Source organism: Stenella coeruleoalba, assembly GCF_951394435.1.
Source record: "Stenella coeruleoalba genome assembly, chromosome: 3".
Taxonomy (NCBI): Eukaryota; Metazoa; Chordata; class Mammalia; order Artiodactyla; family Delphinidae; genus Stenella; species Stenella coeruleoalba.
In genome coordinates this window covers 86,789,803-86,812,828 of record NC_137148.1, presented here as the reverse complement: position 1 = coordinate 86,812,828, position 23,026 = coordinate 86,789,803, and the positions used below count along the sequence as shown (strand labels likewise).

The 23,026-nt window shown below is 36.0% G+C and overlaps 1 long non-coding RNA gene across 6 annotated transcripts in view; it reads right to left on the bottom strand.

Moving 5' to 3' along the window:
* LOC307184308 overlaps nt 1-23,026 on the bottom strand; it is a 224,182-nt gene that overhangs the window by 160,031 nt on the left and 41,125 nt on the right. For 5 of the 6 annotated variants that reach the window (XR_013827693.1, XR_013827694.1, XR_013827695.1 and 2 more), the window contains exon 4: nt 11,708-11,793. This is a non-coding gene — a long non-coding RNA (uncharacterized lncRNA). Of the gene's footprint in view, nt 1-6,481; nt 6,767-11,707; nt 11,794-23,026 lie in introns of those variants that run through there. The other variant, XR_013827698.1, reaches the window with a different exon arrangement.

Below are 23,026 nucleotides of genomic sequence, written 5' to 3'. Positions count from 1 at the left end.
CCGCAACCAAATCCTTTACAATTTTCGTATCGGGAAAGTTATAGAATTTTAGTTTGTTTTTTAACCGGTTTCTACTTTTTCATACTTAAGAAAATTCTACAATGAACATTTATTGATTTTGTAATTGTAAAGTAGACTTTATTATAAAATATGTATATATATATATATTTGTGTGTGTGTGTGTGTGTGTGTGTGTGTGTGGTACGCAGGCCTCTCACTGTTGTGGCCTCTCCCATTGCGGAGCACAGGCTCCGGACGCGCAGGCTCAGCGGCCATGGCTCACGGGCCCAGCCGCTCCACGGCATGTAGGATCTTCCCGGACCGGGGCACGAACCTGCGTCCCCTGCATCGCCAGGCGGACTCTCAACCACTGTGCCACCAGGGAAGCACCATATGTATATGTTTTGACTCATTAATTTTTCTTTCATAAATGTATTCTAGAAAATGATTACAAATGAAAAAATTATTATGTATAAATTAGTTTATCACTGAATAAATATTAAAATAAGAGTTTTAACTAAACTCTAAATTTACTGACTATGTACAATACGGCTCATTCATTTGAAAGATATTTAAGCAGCTATCAAAATAATAACAGCTAACACATCTTATTAAATACTATTATTCCATGCCAGGCACTGTTCTAAAAACTTCAAATGTATTACCATTTTTCACTGTAAGAATAATTCTGTGAGATAGGGGCTTTCTTCATTTTATAGATGAGAAAACTGGAGCATAGGAAAGTTAATTAACTTGCCCAATGAAAAGTTTATAATGATATGCAAAAATACTTATGTTGTCTTAGGTCAGGTTCCCCAGAGAAGGCATTTTGAAATTATGCAGGATGAGGGGGCAACCACGAGGATAAATACCAGAAGGGAAGCAGAGGAAATAGAGTTAAAATGTGATGCAGATGTTGTGTGGTCACAATAAAGGTCTCAGCAGACCCTGCAGGGAGCTCTGGAGCTGCAGTGGCCCTTCAGAAATGTCCTGAATTGAAGTAATGTGGCTGGGCCTTTATACCCCTGCAATGAACGTGAACAGTCATTAGTGGATGGGTGTGACAGGTTGGAAAACAAGCCTGTTTTCTCTGGCTAAGGGGATCTCCCTGAGAGTGCCTCAACTGAGCTATGCCACCTGCCAACCCTCCTAGCATTTGAGGAAACTAGTGCCTTAGCCCTGAAGGGGGATCTAGGTGGTACACACAGCAGCTGTTGCACATGAAATGATAAATCACTGTAAATCCTTATAGGGTTAAAAATAAAAAATATTTATACATGTATAATTTTCAACCCTATATGGACGTACTATGTATACACACATACACAGACATATGTATGCTTAGAATGGCAAGAAAATATGCTTTCATTATGGGAAACAATTTTTTTTCTAATCTAAATTACCTCTTTTATAAGGACAAATACTTTAAAATAAATGGTTACTCTCAAAACTTCTGTCAGCTTGGTAAATTGAAAACATCCCAGGTGTGTAAGATTTTTCTAATGCACATATTGGAGTATATAAGATGAAAGTGATATCGATGGAAAGAAACCCAGGGTTTAAAAAGACTATTAATTCCATATTTGATTAAGAAGTATAGCTACAGTTATAGGTCAAGTATAAGAACATTATAAGAATATGTGTACTCTTGAAAATTTCATATAATAAAATATAACTTTCTCACTACTGTTGGGAAGTTCTGTAATTAAAATAACCCCTTTCAGTCAAAAAACTTCAAAGATAAAATCCATTCACAGTTAGGCAATATGAAGTATTTGACCATACGTAATTTGCTTCTTGAGTTATTCTAATAGACCTAAAATTTCAGCTTTTCATTTCTTAATTTTTGCATTCTCTTTTCCATGGAAAAAGCAAAGAGTCGAGAAAGAAGAGGAATAAAAGGAACCTGGAGTCAGGAGGATAAAAATCCTCTAGATTGATGATGGAAATGGCTGCTTCCAGGTGTGTCAAGAGTACAATTTAGCACATCTTCTGGGCAGGTTTCAATATTCCTGACCAGCACCAAGGTGCCAACTGCTGATTGCCTCTGGCTATTGAACAGATCATTTCCACAAATATAAACTGGTCTTTTACAACTTTCTCATCTTTGCTCTGAGCTCTCTCTCGTGTGCTCTGCTCTTAGGAGACCCAGTATTAAGTTGACACAGTCACTTTAGGCACTCCTTTCCTGTATTCTTTTTGGTGTTCTTAAAGCCAACTCTTCCTTCTAACGCAATTTAATTTCTCCATATAGTTGCTGTTGCTGGGCACCTTTGGGAATCCAGGAAAGCAGCTAGGACTTATGATTTGACCCATCAGGATAATGCTTAAGCAGTAGCTTGAAGGGTCCTACGTGGTTAGAACACGAAAGTATCAAAAGTCACATTCCTGGGTACTAATTTATTACATTTTGCAGACATCCAGCATATAATTGTTTATGGAATTTTTATGTTTAGGAATTTCTCCACTTTAGGAACTTTGAAGGGGCAAGTCTTCAAGCTCATAGGAGCTGAAAATACTACAGCACAGACATTTGACCTGAGCCCTGTTAAGCAGACTCACCTATGTCAGACTTGGACACAGGAGGCAACATCACAGGTAAAGATGGACTGAGATCTTGTTGTTTCTCATTGGTGGTGACAGTAGTGGTGTTAGGCCGAATGGAGTTCCAGGGGTAAAGTGGTATCAGGGTGGTATTAGAGGTGCTTGCTGTGGTCATTATTGCTTCCCCTTTGGGATACATAGTAGAATCTCTCTTGCTGGCTTCTTCGTCATTGCGTAGAGATAGGTGACTGGTCTTGACCCATGACATGAGCAGAAACGATAGTGTCACTTCTGGCTCAGGTGTTTAATAGCTGGCAGGAGACTCTCTGGAGCTCTTTCCCTCTGCCACAGTGAACAGCAAAACTCCAGATATTGGCTTCTATCAGCCTGGGTCCCGGAGTGGGGACAAGGCAGAGCAGAGCTGCCTGTGACCTGTGATGGGCAAGTAGTGTGGATGGGAAAGAGCCTTTGCATCATGACTGATGTAGTGAGTGGCCACAACAGCAGTGTTCCTGGAATAAAAGTGGCAGCTGAGCTGATTGGTGTTTGGCTAGAATCCTTATCCAAGCAGTTTTTAAGCAGGATTTTGGGCTATTTCCAAAAAAAAGTCTTTAGCCTGGTTCTTCATCCTTTTCAACATTTCTGTGAACTACCTGGCATCTTCCATAGACACCTTTTTGTCTCAGACAGTAAGATCCAGCACAACTCTGCCCAATCCAACTCCTAAACCGCTTGGTTTCCTTCAGGATCCTGCTATGAATTTCTCTTCCATACATTTGTAAAAAATCTTTGAAAGCTACTGATTTTTAAAATCGAAACTTCCTCTCAAGAGTAACAAATTTCAAAAATTTGCTAAGTTTATAAAATTTGTGCAGGCTATTTTCCCCTAAATTTATCACTTTCAAGCTCCAAGGGTTTATCTTAATTCTTTACAGTAACATTTGATGAATAAATAAGCACTCACCCCTGTTTTCCTTAAGCATGCTATTAACCTCAGAAATATCCCTTCCTGGGCTTCCCTGGTGGCGCAGTGGTTGAGAATCTGCCTGCCAATGCAGGGGACACGGGTTCGAGCCCTGGTCTGGGAAGATCCCACATGCCACGGAGCGACTGGGCCCGGGAGCCACAACTACTGAGCCTGTGTGTCTGGAGCCTGTGCTCCGCAACAAGAGAGGCCACGACAGTGAGAGGCCCGTGCACGGCGATGGAGAGTGGCCCCCACTCACCGCAACTAGAGAAAGCCCTCGCACAGAAAGGAAGACCCTACACAGCCAAAAATATAAATAAATAAATGAATTAATTTAAAAAAAAAAAAGAAAGAAATATCCCTTCCTACTCTTTGCTGTCCAGATTAAGCCAGCTTGATCTCATTAAACTGACAATTTCAGATGGCTCCCAGGGGATTCTAATTTTACCTTTGTTCATTTTGAAGTGCAGGTGGTTCCTTGGGCCTTGAGCGTTCCCTCAGTGGAGCATTTCCTTATTTTGGGCACTACTGACATTTGGGGCCAGGTAATTTTTGGTTGCAGAGAAAGGGGCTTGTGTATGGTAGGATGTGTAGCAGCATTCTACCTCTACCCGCTAGATGCCAGAAGCATGCCCAAGTTGTGATGACCAAAACTGTCTCAAGACATGGCTAAACATCTCTTGTGGGGTCAAAATTACCCTAGATGAAGATCAGTGCATAAGAGTATCTACATTTGCACGGTTTCTCCATTTTACTTTCACAAGAGCCATTTCATTTTTAAACTTGAGAATTTCATTCTGTTATGCCTCTTCTAGAAAATTCATAAAAATATTAATGTTACTTCCAAGTATAGGAAATAGTAATTTTATCCCTCATTTCAATTACCACTAGACTTTTATCATTGTAGAGAGGTAGTCCTGGGCTATATACAAACATTTACAATTTTTAAAACTGGAATATCATGTTACTCTGTCTCCATTTCAAACACTCACTGTAAACTCTTTTACAGAATTTTAGCACTATCAAACTAGTTTAAATCTCAGCTAACAAGGGTGAGTTAAGTCTTTTCTTTCCTTAAAAGAATACAGTATTCCAGAGGTTTAAAATGTTTTTAAGTGTCTTCTCTGTAGAGAGTAAGGAGAATTAAGCTTTTATTATTCTGTGTACTTAGTGGTCACACCATTGTTGGTGATAAAATCTCTGTGGTCAGAAGAACTTATTTATTACTTTTCCCTGTTCTTATTCTTACACCCTTTAACCTGGAGGCCACTGGTATTCAAAGTGAAATAGCTAGCAGGGGCCCAGAGTGAGAGCTGACAGTTTTGTTTGGATAGTAGTGCATGTACGTACGTACGTACGTACGTGCGTGCATGCGTGCGTGTGTGTGTGTGTGTGTGTGTGGTGATCTGTTCCCATACATCTCGCCATTCAGTGCTTTCTGGGTTTTTTTGGACAGATGTCCACCCTGATAATCTTTACTGATAACCCTGTGACTGGAAATTGACTTGCTACCTATGATAAAGTGAAAACGAGGCTGGGTCAGATAAAGAGGAAATAAAACAGAGTCTGTAGAGAAGAAAATGAGCACGAAGTCAATAGGTGAGAAAGAAGGGCTGTGGCACAGTGATTCAGGATTATTTGATCAATGCAGGGAAAAATGCAGGGGGAAATAGTAAGCCACCCAGTTGTTTAGTACTCTATCTACAAATCAGTCAGATAGCTGTCTGTGAAATGACTACCTTTTTCCGCATTGAGTAGGTAATGCTATAGTGAGAAAAGCAGGAGATGTGAGGGAACCAACTCAGGTCACAAGATGGCTGTATGGGTAGATGCTGTTTGGACCAGCAATCTACTCATAATAAAAATAGTGTGAAATTATGATTTTAACATTATTAGTATAAGCACTACTCTTGAATATTATGTACAGTCTGCATTCTTTTTAGAATAAACAGTACATTGAAGGGAGAGCAAAGGCGAAAGACAAAAGAGGCAGGGCTGCCTTGAAAGTACAAGCATAGGTTTAAAAATTAATGAGAAGGCAGATGCCAGAAGAAAGAGGAAGCTTGAACGGCTGGTTATTCCGAAGCAGACAGACCCCTGTGATCCTTTGAGGCCTGCCTATCACTAATAGTCGCTTCTCTGAATCTTCTTAGAGTCTCTTCACTATTATCTTTTGAAAGTGGTATTTGCATATTTTCAAGTCCGGCTCGGGAATACGTTTTAACTCTATTTTTTTGCTATGTCAAACTTAAAAAGACCTGCTTTGTTTTGGTTTCTCATGAGTTTTGAAATATTTTCATCATATGCCTGAAGATATGTTTTACACAGCAGGTGTTAAGGATCCAGTAAGGTCTGTTGGACAAATGATTCACAAATATGTGTTTGTAGGCTGTACAATAGTTGAATAGAACCACACAGATGGAGCCACCCTATCCTATTGAGGAAGTGGTATGTGTTTTTGTAAAAACTGTGATACACATGGTTTTTAGCCAAGGAGCCAGACTCTGAGAAAGTTTTTGGAATAATATACTTATGTTGTACTGATTTGTTCAGTGGGAGTGTGATGTAAATATACCCTTATTACATATTACAGAAAGGCCTGGGGTCTTAATAAAAGAAACTTGAGACATCTCAGGGGAACTGTGATAAGAATATAGATAAAATGAATGCTACTGATGGAAAAGATATTATCTGGTATTTTTAAAGTGATGGAGATTAAGAAGTAAGCTTGAATACTTGGGTGAAAGGTAAGTTTTACATCAAACAGATGATGACTAAAGACCAGATTTCGATTCCAACACATTCCATTTTGTACAAATGTCACACTAGTGAGCAGGAAACATAACTGTTTTCTGAAGGCCTGGGAGATGGGGTTATCTAGGGCCTTTCTCAATCATGTTTTAGCTAAAAACTAGTAACTGAAATGACAGGATTTTAGTACTCATACATTTCATCCTATGAAGCAGCTTTCTAATTTTGATGGTGTGTTTAAAAAGCATGGAAGACCTTGCTCCACCATTTACATGCAAACACCCTTTTACCTGTTACCACATTTCCCAGTGTGTCTCATCATCATGTAGGCATTCACAGAGATGGGAGATTACTGAAGAGACCCATAGAGGCTGATTTGAGAAGAATGCTAGGAGGAGCAGGTCAGATTTTATTCTGCATGCACAGGGGACCCATCAGGAAGAGGAATGGCAGGATCACAGTTGGGTTTCGAGAAGACGATGTCAGCAGAACTAAGAAGAAGGGCTTTGAGGAGAGGGAATGAGCACAGTGACAGTGAAATTTCTTAGTGGTGTCCTTCCTGGCTGTGGTTAGCTAGCTGTGCACACAAGTTCACTGAACGACTGACAAAAGCAGGCCATGGGTGCCCCTAGGCTGTTCAGTGCATTTGCTTAGGATCTCTTTGCTCATTCTATATCTGTGCAACCCAAATTTAAATTCTTAGTTTCTGCTTCTTGCCTTTAGATTGTCTGTATCCCAATTTCAAGGGCTATGGATAATTCTTTTCCCCAGAAGACTCTGAACTTTTCCTCTCTTAGAAGGCTACCCACCATGAAGCACCCCTTGCCTGTCACTTGTTCTTCAGCCTCAAATCCCCATGTGGTGGACAGAATTTGGATGATTATAATGATCTTTATATTCTGGCTGAGAGGTAATGCAGGTAACAGCAGGGAGTTAAGAACTAATGTGGATATTAGAGTCAGAGTGACAATATTTGGTGACTAACTTAGTATGAGGGGCAAGATAAGTAGAAGGCAGATTTGTGATTGTGACCCTGAAGAATCTAGAGGACTATGTGGGAGCTTTAACCAAGACTGGAAGACACGAGAGCAACAGGGTTGTTAAAAAGTGAGTTAAATATTTGACATGTTAAGTTTGAGATACCTGGGACCTATGTTGGCTGAATTGTGACTTGTGAATGGCAGTTCTTATGGAAGACTACATTTAGATACAGATATGCAAGTGATTTTTAGAGACGAAAGCTGAAACAAGTGAAGTGCTGATATTTGCCATAGGAAAGAGGAGAGGAGGAAGACAGAAGACCAACAAGGGATACTCAAGTTTTATTCACCCTTACTTGGTTATCAGAGGGACAGAAATCAGCAAAGAAAATTGAAGGAGGATTCAGAGAGGCATGAGGACAGGCAGGAGTGTGGAAAGGAGGAGAGTGGAATGTCATATATCCTTATTCTTCTTAATAAAAAGGGTATAAAGTCTACTGTAGAGGGAGCCAAGAATGAAATACATTGGCATGGCATTTTTCTGAATAACTTATTGTTTGACGGCTTTCTTTGGTTAATTGCACTTCTTCTTGGTTAACTGTGTTCTGTTCACTTGAAAGTAAAGACCAATAAAAGAATAAAGCACAGTTCCCACTGAGCACAGGTGAAGGCAAGCCTTTGAATAGTGACTATAACTCGAGCTTAAGTGTTTGTCACTACTTTTGACTTGCTTGCTGGATTCATAATTTACATGAAAATAGCTAATAGGTGTGGAGCTGTTGGGTTCCTCAGCTGGCTACTTGGTGTTTTTGGAAGCTTCATGTCAGCGAATTCTGGAAATGCTTCTTCTAGCCTCCTCACTTGTAACTTCCTACTTCAGCTGTCTATGTAATTACTTGCCTGTGACCATGTTGCTCTTTATGGTTTAAATGGTCCAAATTAGCTGATTCATATTTTGACTGGTATTGGTGGGATTTAAATTATTAGTGATATATTTCTGTTCCGTAAGTCTTTATGTGAAAGTGATGAAATTTTTAAAGAAGTTCATATGCTCTTATCTTTTGAACATAAAGGAAATACATATGTATAGGTGTGTGTGTGAGAGAGAGAGAGAGGGGAGGGAAAGTGCACGCGAGTGGGGGTGGGGGGAGGGTGGGAGGAGGGTGGGAGGAGGAGTGAGAGCAGAGAACACTCCTGATGGGTTTTCAATTCAATCCTTTTGGGACTAAGACAAATTGATCAACCACCTGAGTGTTCTGATGACCTTTTAATCAGATTTTTCTTTATGTCTTCATGCTTAGTTTTATTCATTGCTTCTATTCTGGAAAAGTTAATATGATTTCCAGAGGGTCTGGTTTAGAAAACTGATGAATATTAGACCTTATGGGAATTAGACTCAATAGTAGATAAACTTTTATCCCTTTAATATTTTTCCTTTATATATAAGAATAAGGAAACAGGGTTTGTTACTATAAATAACAAAACATGCGCATACTACCAAGAGATTACTCCCATTCTTCAAAAAAGCATCCCCAGATTTGCATGACATGTACAATTATTAGTACCAACTCTAGTTTAACAATGCTTTATGTACCAAACTATTAGATGTGGATGAAAATTATGTACCCATAAAACTATGTATTTATTGGTCAGAGATCTTTCCATGTGTGATTAATAATCCTGCTCATTAAACATCACTAATATTTTAGAATTGAAAATAATGTAAATAATCTCAACATACATGTGACGGCAAATATATTCATGTCTTTGTAATAATAGTTCTATATAGTGTAAGACATGGGGTAAGAGAAAAAGAATCAATACAAAAGAGTATTTGCTTGAGCAACTGGAAAAATGATATTTCTACCTAACGAAATGGGGAAATATGGGGGAGGAGAGGTTGGGGTGAGAAAAATCCGGAGTTCAGTGTTGGACGTTTTAATTTTGTAATAGTTATTAAATGGACATGTGAAGTTCAGCTTCATAAAAGTGTGGATAGTTATCTTATTTACTGTGGGATTTCCATTGCCTTGATGCAATTATTTCTTGAATAAATGACTGAACAGGGCTCAGGATAGAAGACCAGCTTGAGACATAAATTTTGCCACTGTCGGCATATAGGTTGTATTTAAAGTTGAGTCTGGAAGAGATCACTAAGGGTGAGACAATAACTAGAGAAGAGAAGAGATGCTAAGAAGTCAAATGTCTGAGTACTGGAGCATGCTGAATTCTGGAAAATGAGGAGAATCTCTGTCTCTATCTCCATCTCTATATTTATATGTACGTCTATATCTACAGTCATATCCATGTTGTTATCCGTAGCTCTATATCTATCTGTATATCTATATCTACATCCATATCTATTTTATATCCATTTCCATTTCTAAATATATCTATACATAGATACACACATGAACATATATCTCACAATGTACATAAAAGGGAATACTCCCAATCTTTCGCTGTTTGTATTTTCAACTTAGTAATACTCCTTGAAGACTTTTCTATGTCATCATATCCTGCTCCACCTTATTCTCTTCTAGTAGCTGCATAGCGTTGAACTGTTGCAAAATTCAATAGTTCCCCACTGACTGACATTCAGTTTGTTTCTATTTAGATTATTGCCATTGCTTACAGTGTTCCAGGGCACATCCTTGTCTCTACATCAGTGCACACTTAGAGATGTCTATCTGAAGGACATATCCCAATAGATGAGTTTCTGGATAAAAATATATGCATTTTAAAGTTTGATAGACATTGTCAAAATGCTTTACAGCAAGGTAGCCCTCTAATAGTTTATGAGGTTTTTTAAAAAGGTTATTCATAAGTTGAGTGATTATTGTGTCAAGTGATTCATTTGTGTAAAGTCAAAATAGTAACTGACACAGGGAATAAAGTTTTGACTGATGCTAGGAGGACAGGGAGTTCTTCCATAGTCACAAGACCCTGGAATACCTGTGTGATTATGACTTCTGGTTCCATAACTGTCCAAACCATAGAAGAGTTTTTTACTTTTGATGTGGTAACCTTTTTATTCTAAAAAATGCTACTGTGATAAATATAAGCCAAGCTCCCAAGTAAGCAGTCAGAATTTAAATGCAGGATGTACTAGTGATAACTGATTAGCTATTTGGACAAAAGTAAATTCATATATTCACACTTTATCACCTAAAACAACTTCAAATGAATGGGAGTGCTAAATACTAAAGATTATATCATCAAAAGGCTGAACATCTACCACCACTATCACCACCACAGCAATAGCAGCAACAAAACCAAGCAATCTAGGAATGAATATTTAACTATAATCTTAAGAGGAAAGAACTTTCAAAACCCCCAAAAGATAGAAAAAAAACCCAATAAATTTTAGTAAAGGTAGAAAAAACTGATTCATTTTAGTAAAAATGAATATTTTTGCCTAAAATAGCCAAATTAAAACATTCAATACTTTAGAAAAGTATATGAGAAAATGTAAAAAGTAAAGGTTAATACTGGTATAAAAAATATCAAATCATATAGATTATATAAAAAATTATACTATTAAACTAAACAAACCAACATTAAGGTTTAAGAAAATGGGCCAATGCATGAAAAACCGTGTTAAAGAGAAATAAGAACCATAAACACGTATCTGGAATAATAATGTTCAATTTCACTAGAAACCAAATAAACACAAATTAAAATGATATACTACATTTAATCTATGAATTATAAAACACTTAAAAAGATACTGAGAAAACCATGTGGCTGGCAAGAGTGAAGTGAATTGGACATTTTAATAAATTGTTAGTATCAATTTTAGAAAGCAATATAGTACTAGTGACCACACTTATAGTTGTTATTATCTTTTGATCCACATATATTTTCTCTCTGCTGAGAAAATAACGTATATATAAAATAAAATTTAATCATTAAAATTATTAACATCAGCAGTATTTATGAAACAAAAAATTTTTATTCTACCTAAATATTCAATGATAAGGAAATAGATACCTATGAATACACATATGATGGACTATCATGCAGAATTTAGTATTGCTTAAGGGAAACAATAATAAGGACATGACTAGTATGTAATAAGTGAAAAAAAGACACAAAATCCAATAAACATTATGATTAGACCTTTAGGAAGAAACACTCACTGAGAGATTTAAAAAATAAAAGGAAATACACCAAAATATTTATAGTGGTTATGTTTGGTTGGTGGATGTTTACGTGGTTACTTTCTAAATACATACTTCTATATATAGTTGAAATGCTCTTCAGTTGGAACATACAAATTTATGGTGAAACTGTAATTGCATGAAATGAAAAATATTTTTGTTCTGCATTGTAAAAATTCATTCTGATGTTTCTTTTTTTGACTTCAGAGAAATAAATAAATTTTAACTTCTGGATTTTGAGGCTTTTTCTTAAATTCCAAATGATACGAATCCAAGCCTTACTTGAGTGAGGAATTACATACCCGAAAGCAGCAGTCTCTGCGTCATTAATTTTGCCTCCTAAAGGATTTTTCAGAGTTTCCCAGTCTTCAAAACACTCCCCTCCATCCTATTTGAGAAAGATAAACTCTGTGTTGTACCCGTATTGTGGTTAAGTGCCAACTTTAGCAACAGGCAGTGACTCCCCACACCCCTCCATGAACCTGTGCAAGCACATTCATTCTGAGGTTTCCAAGAGTGTAAATCTTGCTCAGTGCTTTGAATTTGCAGAGAATCTATCACCAGGGCTTGCAGACCAAACATTTAAGTACTGTGCCCCAGCAAAGGGAACAGAGAAAGAAAACTGAGGCTCTGAATAAGTTGCGCATGGTAGAGTAGTTGAAAATTGATACTCAAAATTCCCACTAAGTGATTTCCACATCTTTTAAATTTTTCAAATTACCATGATACACTGAAGTCTTTAGATTTGTTCTATCTTATGACCACTGAGTTAGAATTAAAACTCAGGAACATGAATGATGGCGTGACTGACAGTAAAGTTTCCCTTTAGGGCAACTCAAAGTAGGAGTAGATGTGCATTCCAAAGACAGGGCTTTTCCTCACCCAGCTCCAAGGTCAAAGTCTTAGCATTTTTAATAGACTGTGTCACACCTGAATTGTGAGTAAAAATAGAGATTAATCAATAACTTAGTGTAAATGTGCATGTACATTATATGTATGCATATAGGACACAAATACCCATATTTGTACACATATATATTAAATGAAAGGCATGTTACACACTCCTTTTAGTAAATTTAAAAATTATATTTGAGCCTGTTAAATGTTAGAATGTAGTGGGTTATTTCCTGACCCAACATCAGCTCTCTCAGTTGTTATCTAATTAAACTAATTAGGAAACACCGTACTTGCTCATCTACAAACTACAGAGCTAGTAGTCTTTAACCTTCAAAGTAGTTTGCTATGTTAATTTATTCTTATATTCAGGTGTATATTTGTTATTTTTATACTAACCTCTTGAATGTTTTCTACATGTGTCATTGTGAAGAATAAAAAACTATCTAATGCATTAACAAGGTAATATTTCTCACATGGGTGTTCTAACTTTTGACACTGATTCTTCAAGGTAACAGTGGAAGTCCCACAAGACGCATTTGGTTTGCCATCATCTGGAATAACTGAGCAGCTTATAAGTACATTTCCCTGGAGACCTCATCAGGTTATGCATTTTTAAAAGAGACACCTATCACTACCGGCAAGTCATAGGCAGTCTCCAGCATCACATCTCTTCCAGCTGGCCTGAGTTTTGCTGCCTCTATTTGTATATCTTCACATAAGAAACACTCTAGGAACTAAAAACTGTTCTTTCCTTCATTGTGCATGTGGAATGCGATGCAATTTACCACCTAACAGATGTCATAGCTAAGTACCCAGGATCATGTCATGATTCATTCATCTTAAGACAATCTGCTTCAGAAATGCATGGCTTTTTATAAATTGAGAGAATTTGGCTTTTGAGTAATTCTATAAAATGCTGTCTATTTATAACTTTCATTTTTTTCTTAAAACACAATTACAGGCTTCAGATTGTTTTCAGGTTAGCTGCCATTTTTTTGGTTTGACTTTGAATATCTCTGCCACTGAAAAATAATAAAAAACATCAATTTATTTTTTACCAGAATGGTTATTGAGGTAACTCTGGATATTATCCTAAAATTGAGGTTTTAATGTCTAGGCAAATCTGGAGAAACATTATTTCTCTACCCTTATAAAGCAGACAAAAAATTCATGCCAAGTGGTATTTTACATAATATTGTCATTAAACATGGTCTATTTTCAGCAGAAGAAGCAGACAGTAATAAGTCAAATAGGGATGAAGAATTATCTGAATCTGAGGAGATACACTTGCAAATGAGTAACCGAAATTATTATTAAAAGTAGAAATATGACATCAAGATTAGTAGAGTAAAAGCTTGAAAGAAATGTTTAACTATTGGGAGTAATTATCAAAGGCTTTTTTTGTAAAACAATATGTTATGTAGTCTCCTATTTTTGGAGGCTTATTTTTTCTATGTTAGAATAAAGAATTCATAGATCCTTTGCTGCAGCTGTTTCGGTCTTGATTAACCTAAGTACTATAACCATAAAAGGAAAAGTAGCTTAATTAAAAAATGTTAAAGCAGAATAGAATACATTTACAATAATCTCCCTTCTCTTTTTGGCTAAATGTAAGAAAGAACATCATCCTTTCTTTTAGAGGGAGCAAATCAATATCTGTGCCTTTGCAATTACCCTCGAGGCACAATGTTACAGAGACGGGTGCACAAACAAAGGAATCATGGGTTAAAACCACATCCCTCAGCATTAAAAAAAAAAAAGAAGAGAACTAAGTCTTGCTACATTTATTTCTGTTCTCCTCCTCCAATCAAATACTATCATTGTAACTTCCAACCTTAATCCCATAAAAACGTTTTTCCCAAATGTGTAAGTTTTTTATTACTTCATTCTGTTTTTAATTTCCCCTCAAAGGGATCCAAACTTATTTCCTTATTACCTTGAGGTGCATATGTCTCACTGGGTTGATGTTTAGCTTGTTTATAAAATAAATTTATCCTTTTAATATTTACACAGCTCTTGAGAAGTATGAGGTAAAGCCACAGCAGGAAAGTTTCCTAGTTGGGAATTCTGTGTTTTCCTCTCCCGTGAATATAGAAATTGATTTCCTATGTACATTTGTAGGAGCCCTGTGGGAGATAGTTTTCTGATGATTGTGCTATCAGCATCTGTAATGATAGGCTATAATGGAAGAGAATACATAGTTTAAACCAGAACAGGTGGATATTTAAAATTTTGATTGTATGTTGGTAAAAGTTTCCTTTTTGATAAGTTTAAGAACACATCTAAAATTTTTCAACAGTCATAACACGAAAAGCCAGAGTTAGGCAAAGAGTTTCATAGTATTAATCATAAAGATCTATGATTCTAATATTATTGCCTTACGTTCCTCAGCAATTATCTCAATTTCTTTACCATATAACCAACCTAGTTTCATGGTGGTTGCTTTGCATCATGGCTGAGACAGATGACAATCTTGACATTAGTTATTTTTCAGTGGGAATTTCCCAAGAAAAACTGAATTATTTGTTATGTTCAGTTCTGCCTTGTGTTTGATTTAATTTTGAAGGATTTTTTTTACTATTCCATGTGAAAATAATAAAACATTTTTTAGTAATGCCCAATAATACTGTCTGTATACAGAATAAAACCAAGCATCACCCACTGCTTAGCTCCCCACAGTCCATATTAAAGGCTAAACAAAATATACCACACAAAATTAAGGGAAGGAATGGGCCCAAACTGGATTGAACGATAGGAGAGTATTTTATTTCTTTGGCTTAAGTATATCATGGGAATATAAAGCTATCCATACACCTAATATAAAGTTAAAATTATATGTTGCTTTGCAGATCCTTCAGGAATTGATAGAAGAGTCAATTTGGTTAAGACACTTTCTAATTCTTTTCCTTTTGGCTAAATTCAGATCTATAAACTGCGTATGCTTAAAAGAGCAATTGCTTTATTGTTTTTAGAAACATATGAAGAGAACCTCAATTTTTTGTACATTGTGGGACTAGTTTATAGATTCTGCTTCTTCTACACAGGTGCCTGCTATCCAGTTGGCTTCTTCAGAAGAAGGAGCTTTTTGGTATGGGAAAAAGTACCTAAGACGACGCAACTGCAAGTTGTCTTGAGTTGCCCTTGAATTGACTGAAAAAGTAAGAGACCTGATTTCAGGAATCTAGAGAGTATGAGAAGCTATCTTCTAAGGGACATATCTTGTTCAAAATTGACTACAAAGAATCGTTGCACTTGAGGTACTTGCTGATGGAGGAGAATCTATAACCCCTGCCAAGTTATACCTAGCAAAAGACTTAGCAAGGGAGAAACAATACATATGACATTTATTCAGTCCACCCTTTCCGACAGATCAGGCAGTTTTCTAAGTCCCAAATTCACATTCCTTCAGAGGACAGACAAATAATGTAAATGAGTGAAACATGGCAGGTGAGGCATGAGTGTTTGGAATTAACATTTGAGTTTCTAACAAAAAGAGAAAGAAAATGTACATGACATTTTCTCTGATGAAATGCACGTGCCAGACACATACATACACACAACTATCTGGTTCTACTGATTGCTCCCAATATGTGGCAAGTCCCAGCTTTTCCACTTACTACCTGTTTGACAGAGCAAGTTCCTTAAATTTTCTGTACGTCAGTTTCCTCATCTGAAAATGGGAATTATAACAGTAACTACCTCATGGAATTACTCTGAAGAATAAATGATTTGATACATTTATAGTGCTTCAAACAGTACCTGGTACATACCAAGGGTTTTATATGCATTGTTATACATGTTTGTTCTGTGCCTCTATCTCAATATTTCTGTTTTTACACATACACAGTATATACACACACATACTCACAAACATACTCATTAATAAAAATATTATTAAAAATGGATTTGGAGGATAAGAGAGAAGCTCCAAAGACTGGATAATTCATATTTGTCCTTCAAGAACCACTCTCTGCGCTGCTTCCCCCTTTTCTGTCTTCTCTGTGCCCCAGGAGGCTGACCTCCATGAATGGCACAAACTGGCTCCCATGCCCTCAGGCTTCTAGGCAGACTTGCCTAAGGGGAGCCACCCACTGGCGACTGGACAGGGTCAGGGAAATGATGTCAGGGTATTTATTTCTCTGCTTCCTCCCTGTTGGAATACTGCTGATTGGCTGTGTTCCTCTGCAAAAGGAGCTGTAGCTACTTTCATGGTTCATGACTCTCTCATTTTCCCCTTTAGACCTAGGAGGTGACCACTCCTACTCTTGCAACCCCGGCATGTTTAATCATACCTCACTGTGCATGTTTACGCTTGTCAATAACCTTCCTCAACAAGCCTGTTGATTGTACCATCTCTTCCTTGCCTGGATCCTGACAGATACAAACTCTTATTTAAAATGGCTTAATATCTTCTCTCTTCTTTTCCTAAATCCTGCTAAAATGATAGAAGACAAAAACATGATAATGAATCCACAGAAAGCCTGGATACCCAACAGGAGTGGTAGCAACAGAAAATACAATGAGTAAATTGACATTGAGAGTGAAAAATCACCTGAACTAAGGACCATGCCTGGCCACATAGGAGACCTTCAAAACAACTGATTCTTCCCCTGCCTCCTGGCCAAACAAAAGCCTAGAATAATCTATACTAGAGAAAGCAGAAACTAGTTGAAGTAGTGGCTAATGGGATGGCCTGAAGTTAGTAAGAGGGCAACACGTTTGAAACAGTCCTATCCTTGGGAGGGGTTCCCCAAGAACAAGCTGTGAGAATAGTTCCCTGAAGAGAGTGTTTTAACCTAAGAGACATCAGAATGCCTTTTGCAGGCCAAAGAAACAGGATCATTTGCAAGGTTACAAGTGGAATAAAGAGACATCTGCCTGGAATGGCTCTGATGACATTGTGCCTACAGGCTAAACTGTAGAAGAGACAGCCTTTGAAAAATAACAAGTCAACATAAAAATTATAGCATTCTTGTTCCTAGTTATCAGGAAACCTAAACTCACATTGTTATTACACAGTCAAAAAGAGAATAAATGTTAAAAATACACTATTCAGATAAATATAAAATGATCTGGAAATTCAGTTCATGTGAAACTATAAAACTGAATTTGTTTCTATCCGAGCATTTATATGAACATCCATGTATATGTGAAAACAAAATACTGGAAAAAATGACTTTCTAGATTCACTGAAACTTTATAACACTGTCAGAGTCAAGAATTGTTTTCTTAATATAAATGCATAGTGTTCAAAGAGAGGATAATAAAGAAGGGTGTGTGTGTGTGCACGCACACACATTCTCCTCTAGGCAAGTCTGCACTGCTGAAAAGCAAAGAAATGGTGTCCACATGGTATGTTCCTTCCCTTCATTATTAGCAACCTACTTTGTATTATACTTTCCTCTGGAAAGAATGTACACAATATAAATGTTCAGTTTTATAGCTGCTTACATTCTAAGCAGATGAAGTGAGGAAAAGTAACATTTTCCCTTTCATTTTCTTACATAGTAAATATGAGATATTTAATGCTAGTAAAAGTGAATCTCTTTCCAATAGTAACAACAGCAACTTATAACTACCAACAACACAACAAAAACACACCCCAGAACATTTTGTCATTTTAAAATAACTTAGATACTGTTTATTTTTGTGGTTTGACTATCAATTCATTATAAATAGCTGAAAAACTCCTGAACATCTAAACACTTTTTAAACATGGTTTGAAGTGGCAGAATTTATTATTATGAAATACATTTAAAACTAACTAAATCATGGTTTCCTAACTTCTTCTCCAGCTAAAGCAAAACAAATCAAAGCAAAACAAACAATGGACAGAAAAGGAAAAGAAAGAAGAATTAAGAGAAATAAATTTATAATGCTTTAGTCTGAATCATGTGGTCCATATCAATCACACAAATGCACTTTAGACAATGTAGGCTATATATACATTCATGAGAAGTTTCTACAAAAGTATAGTTCGGTGTATGTTTACTTCATTGGATAACAGAAGCTTAGCTCTCATCTGAACCCCTACAAGTGACTCTCAGGGCACCAATAATAATATTCCCAAGACTTTTTCTAGACATGAAGATGAGCATATTATTTTTTATCCCTGATGGACATAATTCCACTCCTCAACCTCAAGGGGGTTCTGGTAACAGGTTTCCTGAATCTGGAATATCTAACTCATTAGGGACTCTTAAACATGGCTTTCTTGGCAGAGGCTCTGAATAAAGTTCATATTTATTAGGTCCCAAATATCCACTGATGCTTTTAAGCCCAGAATAAAGAATTAGAATTTTAACATCCTAGATCACGACGTTAACTAACTTTCTGGGTTAAATGGACAAAAAATTTCAAAATAATGTGAACATTTGATTTTATTTAACTTAATCTCCATTAAGAAACATTTTTTATTTTTTGAAAAGAAAGTAATTTTTTCTGTGGTAAAGTATACATAACAATACTGCTCAGTGGCATCAGGTACATTCACATTGTTGTGCAACCATCACTACAATCCCTCTCCAGAACTTTTCCATCTTCTGAAACTGAAACTCCATACCCATTAAACAATTCCCCATTGCTCAATTTTCCCAGCCCCTGGTAACCACCATTCTACTGTCTGTTTCTAAGAATTTGACTACTCTAGGTACCTCATATAAGTGGAATCATATTTGTCCTTTTGCATCTAGCTTTTTTCACTTAAAATAATATCTTCAAGGTTCATTCATATAGTAGCATTATGTCAGAATTTCATTGCTTTTTAAGGCTGAATAATATTCCATGGCATGCACATACCACATTTTAAAAAATCCATTCCTATATCAATAGACATAGAGTTAGTTCCACCTCTGAGCTATTGCGAATAATGCTACTATGAACACTGGTGCAAATATCTATTTGAGTCCCTGCTTTCATTAGTTTTGTGTATATACCTAAAAGTGGAATTGCTGGATCAACTGCTGGTAACTGTTTAATTTTCTGAAGAACTGTCACACTGGTTTCCACAGAGGCTGCACCATTTCACATATCCTCCAATAATGCAGAAGGATTTCAATTTCTCAACATCTTGCCAATGTTGGTTATTTTGGGTTTTTAATAGCCATCTTAATGGGTGTGAAGTGATCTCTCATTGTGGTTTTGATTTGTATTTCTCTAACGATTGGATATGCTGAACATCCAAAAAGAAAATAATTTTAAAGTTTGTTTTTTAGTTCCAGTCAACACTAGAACCAGAGTTGAAATTTCTTTCTTAAATCCTTTGGGTCAATCTAATATCATTATATATTTTTAAAAGGAAGACTTAAAAATCACTGCATATTAAATTAAAATTTTAATTAAATTCATTTTATAAATAAAAACACATCACAATTATTCCTTTGAGTGAAACAATGGAAAAATATTTTCTACACCCTGTAAATTGCTAAGTTTACTATATCATTTTGAGATTATGTGAGTAGCAGATTCTCATTAGGTAAAAACGTATTCTAAAATAAGAAGAAAATGTTTATATCAAAAGAAACAAACAAGCTATCAAACAAACTAAAGCAACAGTTGGACTGAGTATCAAGAAATGCCAAAGAAAGAGAGTGTAAATATTTAAATTTAAATTAAAAAAAATCTTCTTTAAGGGAAAAAAGCAATTTAAAGAGGCTATGAGTTTGTGCTCTCATTTTAGAGATCTTTATTAATCGTGTAGATAAATAATGGGGAACATGGTTGGAAGGAACATGAAGAAGGATGGTTAAGGCCAAGAATATGGTCTATTTGGAAAACAGATGGCTTGTAAAAATCAAGTTTATGAACGAAGGTTTGTGGAAATTTTGCTGGTTGGATTTAAGAAGGGTTTTCCCCCACTCTGAGTATTTCCATTTGATCAGAGAAAGCTTTGTGGTGATATTTCTGAAGCTAGTGACTCTGATGCTGCCAGCCAAAGAGTTTCAATGGTTTTCTCTGAAAAGTAGTTTCATACTTCCTTTTCCAAGACAGTAAATTACCCAAACAAAAGTAACATGTGTAGTTTGCTGGAGGCCATATAAAGAAAGAGAGAAATGTGTTTGCGCAGCAACAAAAGACTGTGGCTTTATTGGCAGCACCATCAAAGCTAGTCCATTTGCTTGCCAAGGCAGTGTGACTCCACTGCAAGATATGTCGAGTCTGTAAGAAAAATAATTTTCCTGGAGCACCCACTTGCGGGACTGTAACTCTTTCTTCAAGTCCCCTGATTGAGAAGGAAAATTTTCTATGATAGTGCATAGCTACTTTTGTCTTTTGGTTTTCATCCTTTCATAAATTACAATGATTTTATAATTTTGATTCTCATCAGTCAGCAATTTTTCTATCAAACCACTGAAAAGATTTACTCTGGAATCCCTCTCCTAACTGTCTGATTAACAATCACTTCTGATCTTAATGAGTTGGAATCACTTAAGATGTGATTCCTAGAATTATTTTGAACCGTTTCAATCTACTGACTGGAAATGTTCTTATTTTGGGAATCAATAGGGAATATTCCAAGTTAGAGAAATTTCACTTCTGTCTTATGATAATATATACTAAATATATGAATATGGGGCAATACAAATCCACAAAATCTAATTTACTTTTAATCCAAAGATTTTTGCTCTATTTCTTAAGCTCTCTTTTAAAGACAGTGAGGGATTTAAACTAAAACCCTTTTGCTTATGAAGATAAACCTTTACCACTGCACATCACTGAACATCTTGTTATCTGGTTGAGCCTGCGGCTAGCTGGAATGATACAAACAAGCAAAAAGAAAAAATTACAGAACCCTGATTCACATTATAAAGGTCTTGATTTTGAAGTTTAATATAGTGGTTTAGATACTGTAAGTAATTCTGTGCTGTAATTTGTTCAATGTAATTCAGTACCTTCTAACTTTTTTTTAAAACATTATTCACTTTAGTGTAGGAATGATCATGGTTAAGTGGAATTCAAAAGACAAATACACTCTTAGATTTAGGAATTAACAGCAGGTTTCAGTTTGTATATGATTTTATTTAACATATTTATATAGGAATATTTTAAGAAATGCTAGAATAATTTTTATGATTTTGATGTGTTTATATTTGCTGTCAGGTAATAACATACCACATTTGCTAGCATTTACTGGCTTAAATTGCTGCATCTGATTTATAAAATCTGGATAGAATACAAAACATTATGTTTGCCATGATGCTTGGTGCTACTGAATTCTATCACTGGGAGATGACATCATAAAACAATTGTGGAAATCACTCTTAAAAGCATAAAGACAGAACAGAACTCTTGGGCCAGAAAGGACATCAGGTGGTTAGTCCTTTTCCCTTATCTAGGCCACTGGCTTCCTGGGCCAGGAGGGGAACACGAGGCATTTGAAGTGCAAGAAAAATGTTAGCCCTATTCATAGTTATTTAATTTCATCCTTAAAAAAACCCCACATTCATATTACTTTAGAAATATATCAATACATAATATGGTATTAATATCTGTAATCAGCTTATAAAAATATACATATCTCGCAAAAGCACTATATAAAAATGTTTGGAGACCAGTTCCTTAGGTAATACTGAAATCAAATAATCCTGGCAAAAGACTGAGGAGAGTGTATTGAAGATGTGTTTAATAGCCCCTGTACCATATTTCAATGCTTACATGAAGCAGGTACTTAATAAACAGAATTGAATAGTTTTCCAAGGCTTAAATTATGCTTCTTGATTATCTACTTGAAAAATGAGTTGGACAATTGTTAAGTACTTTCTTCATATTCTCAATTATTTGTGTTTCAAAAACTAGTTCAGTTTTCTGAGAATGTAGACAAGCTTATCTTTAAGAGGAAGCAACTGAGGGAGAGAGAGAGAATGTGTATGTATTTAGGAAAAAAATATTCACCAGATTAGAAAATATTTTTTTCTGGAATTTTTTTGTTGCTATATCTCGTATCTGAGATTTTCACATTTAAACATAGAGAAGCAACAAACATTTTAAAGTTTATGTAAATATTGTGAAAATTAAAGATATACCTATGATTCTAGATCATCTAATTACATACGAACAATACACCCAAGTTTATTTTCTACTGAAGTTGCTTTGATAATAAGCAAAATCTGTTGGTTCTTGTCATCAAAATTCAGTTTAACAGATTACTGCTGTTTTATTTTAAGTGCTCTGGTTCAGTAATTCACCTTGCTTTTTTCACCATCTAGGAATTATTCCCAATACAGTTATTGGCACAACATATTGGTTTTTACCTTATACAGAAGACTGGTTACTTAATACTGTAACACTGAGAGAGTAAAAACAGCAGCAACATATTAACAATGTGTCAGATACTTTCATTGACTACTACATTTAATCCTTACAATAACCCTATAAGGTGGTTTTATTATTAATCTTGTTTTATATATAAGGAAACTGAAATTCAGAGGGTTAAGTAATTTTCTCACATTGCTGGTAATGTGAAAATCAGATGTGAACCCCATCTTTCATGGCTCCAAAGTCTATCAGAGAGAAGCCCTTTCCTATGGCTACCATGCAGGCCTTGGCATTAGCCATATGTTTCATGTATACATACCACTGGTGATAAGGTTGAGCATGTAAGATCACTGTTCCTGAAAAAACAGTTTGAGTCACACATTCGAGGCGGTGATTTAGTGCATCATCTATTTAAAAAGCCAGAGTTTCTGGTTTAAACAAGTCCAATGCTCTAGGTTGAAGTAAAATTA